Source organism: Falco cherrug, chromosome 6 (assembly GCF_023634085.1).
Source record: "Falco cherrug isolate bFalChe1 chromosome 6, bFalChe1.pri, whole genome shotgun sequence".
NCBI lineage: Eukaryota > Metazoa > Chordata > Aves > Falconiformes > Falconidae > Falco > Falco cherrug.
Window position 1 is genome coordinate 45,882,354 of NC_073702.1, and position 6,000 is coordinate 45,888,353.

The window sequence follows — 6,000 nt, forward strand, 5'->3', positions numbered from 1 at the left end:
GTATATACCTGTTTGCATATGCCTTTACCAATACACTGGAGTAATCACTTGTCTATATATGCACATGCATCTTCAGATATGAAATTAGAACATGTCCCCTGGAGTCTCTACATATATTTCTGTTTCTTCTCCCTGCTGTCTCCATAATGCCTTATAAGAAGTCCTCATAAATCTCCACCTTTCTGCTGCCTTCTTTCCTCCCACTGTTCTTTTCATAACCAGTCTCACCAATCTTTATTATTCTTTGTGGTATTTCTAATGCCGTTTTCTGCAGAGTGACCTCAGACTCTGCTATGGTTAAATAAGTGTAGATGTGATTATCACTTAACCTGCTGGTCCTGAGCCATATTCTGACCACCTGGTGCTATTCCACCAGGACAAACCACCCCCACACTCAGTGTCTGCAGCACCTGAAGAGACTCTCTTGACTCAGCTCCTCGAGTTTGACCCCCTGATGTGGGTAGGGCTATAGCTAAAGGCACAAAGATGAGCACAGGTGCTGTAGGTCTGTGTAGTTCACAGTAACAGTGGCCTTAGGACTGCAGGAGTGGGAAAGTTGCTTTTGCGATGCCTTCCCTCCAGTCATCTTTAGCCAGAGATACAGATACATTATTTCATATTCTGTTTTTGTAGATATTTTAACATTAATTCATGCTTGCTTTTAAATGCCAAAAGTCAAAATAAACATGCTTTTTAATCTCGTTATTGAAAAGGTTTTGGTTTGGGTAATGATCCATATTTCCATAGAAATGCAGCCAACTACAAGACAGGAATCTATTTAGTATTTTCTCAGCTTGGCTTTGTACTTCATTTAACAGGCCAGTTTCAAATCTCAACTTGTTGTAAACAACGCAAGCTGTGGATCTGGCCAATAAGAGCGATGCAGCTTGATAGTACCCCAGACTGTAAGAGGGAGGGGGCATGTCAGCCACTGCTTCAGAGTATTTGCAAGGGGTGAAGGACTCAGTATAATGTCTATCATCTCTTTAATATGCATATTGCAGACCCAGGGTAAATGTTGCCAGAGAAGCTGTGGACACAATCCTCCTTTGCCAATAGCTGAGTGAAGGAAGAAATCACCACCTCTCCCCTGCCACAGGACTTTGACATGGTCCCTAACTGGAGACATCCATGCCCAGGGCTTGCGAAGCCAGGCAGAACATGGATCCACAGTTGTTCTCTCATTACCCACCCTGCACCATCGGGTCACCTGGAAGTGCAGACTTTTTTCGTATTGTATTTCTGTCACATTTGTCTGAGCAGACTGTGTTTATGCTGGGTTTGGCTCTCCGTCAGCTTCTGGAGGCGATGTGCTATCCAGCACAAAGCCTGCCCACCACCCCTTGGAGAAGGCTTTTGGAGAAAGCTGAGCTGGTGGCACCAAGTGGCTTCAGTGATCTGCACCACGAAACTGCCGGGTTTTTGGCCCAGCACCTGGTGTCCTAAAACTAGATTAGCCACCTGGTGAAGCCATGACATTAGGTCTTTGCTACAGCAGGGCAGTTTGGCAGACACAGGCAGAGGGGTGCTGGGAGGCAGCAAGCCTCAGCTGGCCTCCCACTGTCTGGAGGGAACTAGGATGAACTCATGGTCCTCAGCTCATGGCTGGACATGGGCTGGGTGATGTCTTGCTGCTTTTTTATCTTTTTATTCCCCCTATATCTGCATGCGTGCACTTGCACACACATGTGTGTGTGAATAAAGGCAGAAAGGGCACTGCAGCTCTGGGCAGGAAGGCAGGATGGTCCACCAGGATCAGCCCCCAAGATTACTCTTAGGTGACTCCTCCACCAGCTTTTGGAAGTGGATGAGCACTTGTAGCTCCCCTTGACTAAGAGTTTAAAGAAAACTTTTACACAGCATGCTGCATCCGCGGTGGTGGGTGGCTGTGATACAGGGTGAGGGAATGAAAACCGAGGAAAACAAGGAAATCCTCTGGTGTCTACTACAGATGCTGAGGAATGTGTACCATAAATCAAATCCAGATGGCCTGAATGATGAGTAAGCATTATCTCTACCTCTTATCTTTCTAGCTTTGTATTTCGCCATCATGCTAAGTGCTCCCTATCTTTGCAACTAGTCCAATGATTACTTTCTGCAAAGGGTTCAGGCGTGAATCAGAAACAGAAAGGTGACTCCTCACATCAGATTGATTTACCAGTCTGTCACACACACACACACATGCCTTAGAAATGGGACTGCCAGCATCGCTAGCCCAGGGTGACCCCCTGGATCTGCCTAGGGATGGGTGCACCCCGGAGCCTGCAGCTGCTGACATACCACCAGCACGCAGCTGCATGCCCACTGCCCCTGGGGATCAAAAGCTACCTCTGACAACAGCGATTACGGCTTGAATTCATACTGCTTTCCTTCAGAACCATAGCTTTGTAGATTTTTTTTTAAATATAAAAATATGTGACACTTTGAAACGCTATGGAAGTGTAATGCTTTTATGTAGAAGTGTTAGACGTCTTCACTACATGCATTAAAAAGCAGTATCATGTCAAAGCCGAGCAAGTTGTGTGGAGAACCATTAAGTGCCACCGCTTTGTGTATGTGCGGGTGGTTTAGTCAAGAGAAAGAAATGGAACTGTCAGGAGGGATGAGTGATCTAGGCTGCTGGGACCAAGCAGAGCCCCAGCCGCAGCTGGGGCCAGGTGGGAGAGGGGTGTTTGCCACTGATTTATCTGTACTTATTTAGTCCCCATGATGACTATAAAATGAGAAAAAATGAAGGTTTTGGATAAGGACATCACCTTGGCTCCCACAGCATAGCATGTAGAAATGTTTCAGCATAGCTAATGTTTGTGAAACCTTTCAAAGACGTGAACAAGATGCTAAATAGGTTTATTAGCACTGTTCCCTCAGGATGCAATAACTTACCTGCTTACGGGCTTACTCATTCATGTATGGCAAAGCTGAGCAGCTGATCCCTGCTGTGATAGCACTGTTGTCCTGCCAGGGGCCTGGATGTGACCCCCACCCCCAAAGGAAGACTCTCCCTCACACTTATCTGGGTAGCATGGGACCCCTGCCAGAGGACCCTGCGTCCACCCAGAAAAGGCCAGCCAGCCCCAGAGGGTACTCCCGCCTGGGTATGGATTCAGGGCTTTGATGCTAGAAGTCCCTGAAGGCCACAAGACCCATGGATGTGGCCCTCCTGTTCCATGAGCACCATTCTCCCACCAGCTCCATGGCAGCTAGGGCATCTGTGCACGGATGGCACAGAGCTGCCAGAAATTCATGCCTCAGTGGTGTATGGGGGTGGTCGTGTAGCCATAACTCTGCTTGGGGATGCTGCTGTCTGTGGTAGCATCAGCAAAATGCATATGGAGTTAGTCATGTTCTGGAGGATGATATTTTTCAGTTACTTTATTTGAAAAATGTAACTTAGCTAATCCTCTCTCTCACACACATGCACATGCACACATGTGCATTTATACTCACATGCACATACAAAGGCAGTCTTGCCAGAACAAGGGAGAAAATAGGCCAGACTACATGAATAATGAAAATGATGGCATTCCCCAGGGCCATATTCTTATACAGCTGTGATCACGGTGACTCCATTAGGAAAGTTTCACCTTCCGAATTTAGATTTTGAAATTCTTTCTTTGTAATTGAACTGCAGATTTATATTTAAATCAACTGTTACTGCTTTTCAATTGTAAAAACAGAGTCATGCAATTAGGTCAGACTTCCATTCCCGAATCAGAGGGATTCCCATGTCCTCAGCTAGCAAGGCTGCTGACTCTGCGGTGCACTCCTGTTACTGTCTCTTCTTGCTATCCTGCAATCCAGGAACCTGCTTCACTGGCAAGGGGAGACTGAAGAGGCCAAGAGGCAAACACACCATATGGCCCCTTCTCTGGATGAACAAAAATTCAGCTGAAGAAATATTTTACAAAGCTTTTCCTTCTTTTTCTTATTTCCAGTGTTGAGTATTGTCTGGCACGGTGGCAGGGTTGCTCTGAGGTCAAGACAGAGACATCAAAGGCACATGCTCTGGGCTACAGTGCCTGGGTGTCCCGTGGGTCTCTGCGATGTTGCCAGGAGTGGGGCAGGCCCCTGGGAAAGCTCCTGTGGGAGAAGAGAGGAGTGCCTGCCTCCCCCCTCCTCTCAGACACTGTACCAAATGGACTGTCCTTTTCCACCACTTGGCTGCAGTGAGAAGGGAGGAGGGAAAGGGATGTCACACGGGAATGTCATGTTTTGCCTGTGGTAGAGAATTAACCTTGCTTATTTGCTTGCTAAACAGTGAGGCCTCATTCCTTGAATGTAGTAGGCAGCTCCTAGGAAAGCAGTTGCCACTGCTGGGAGGGACACTGCTCCTCTGAGCTTTGTCACCTTTTGTCCTGCACGTCACTGCAGGTAATGCTGCGATGGTTTCAAAAGCAGCCTGCAAATAACAGGAGCAGCAACGCATAGCAGCGTAGGCTAGCGGACGTGAATACGTCTCACCTTGGAAATGAACGGCATCCAGCCTTGAGAGATCACACTCCTCCTTGCTAAGAGTTCGCACAGCCCATGTGTGCTCTTAAGAGGGGGGTGACTATGGGTCCTGTGTCTCAGCCATGACACAGCTATGAGCAAACTAAAATCATACACTAAATAAATTTAAGTAGATCAATGCTAAGTTGTGTGAACACATGCATAGGACTTCCCTACATATTGACATGTTTCCAATAGGAGTGCTTTGCCAGCACAGGAATATTTTAAATCCTTGGCAGTTCACCACCATTTTTGAATTTTTTTAAAATCATACAGTACATTGTGAGTAAAATAACTACCCTCTCCCCAAGGTGAAGGAACTACCCCAGTAAATATGACGATCTGACAGCACAGCTTGTCTATGTGAGACACTTCTGCTGACACAGGGACACAGATGTGGGTTCACAGCTCCTCACACCCCTGGCTGCCGCAGCCGTCACCCTCAAAGCCTGGAGGGCAGGTGTAGCTTTTGCAGGGCCAGACACAACTGAACGTGAATGCTGGGGATGAGACTGTACCTTCGTCAGCTTATAGGGACATGACATATGGGAAGAGGGTGGGGAGCAGTAGCACGTCCCTCAGCCTTCCCTTCTTGCTAAGGCAAGTACAGATCTGGGCGCTGTCCTGGCACTGTCAGAGTAGGTCAGTGCCTCTGCCAGGGACAGAGTTTGCAGGGTAGAGGAGTGTTTGATCGGTACAGCCACCATCACAAGCACACCATGATGGGTATGCTTATGTCTGCAAGAAAGCTTGTGTTAAAACAGGTATTTTGATTTTGAAATCAAACTCCAAGTCTAACTAACCAAAGCAGTTATATTGTTATGAAGCTTACATGAAATCAGATGAGAAAGATTTATTTCAGTTCAGGTTAAAGCAACGCCTACCTGAGTCTGGCCAAATCAAGTAAGTCTGGTTCAAATGACTGGTTACAAGGATTTTGAACAAGCATATATAAGTGGTTTCAGGTCAAACTGACAGTGCAAAATGTCAGGTAGGCATAAGAATATTATAATCGTATACATGTGAGAAACAGAAGTAAATATTTTAACTAGTTAACGTGGGCTGTGTGATAGGCTGTATTACAAAGAATAACAGTTACTAGAGCTGAAGAAAAACATTTCATTGCAAATGGTATTTTAATTTAAAAAATCATGTAGCTCAGAAGAGGAGCTTGTATGATGAAAAATGTGCTTATTTTTTCTCCAGTAACATTTGCTAGTCTAATGAAAAAGTGCTTTCTCCCTACAACCCACAGTTCGCTTAAATTCTTAAGACTATCAAGGCTGTAACACAACAAGTAGTAGACAGCACACAAAAGTATGTGGAATAACAGTATAATAGCATAGAAGTTTAAAATGATCTGGACAACCTAATAAAATTAAACTGACCTGCAGACAGATATTTATGATCTGGAAAGACTGAAAGATATCTACAAAAACTTATGATAATTCTCCTCATACATCTCAAAGTGTTGCCTGAAACTAGCTGTAGAAAGACTCACGTCCCCTT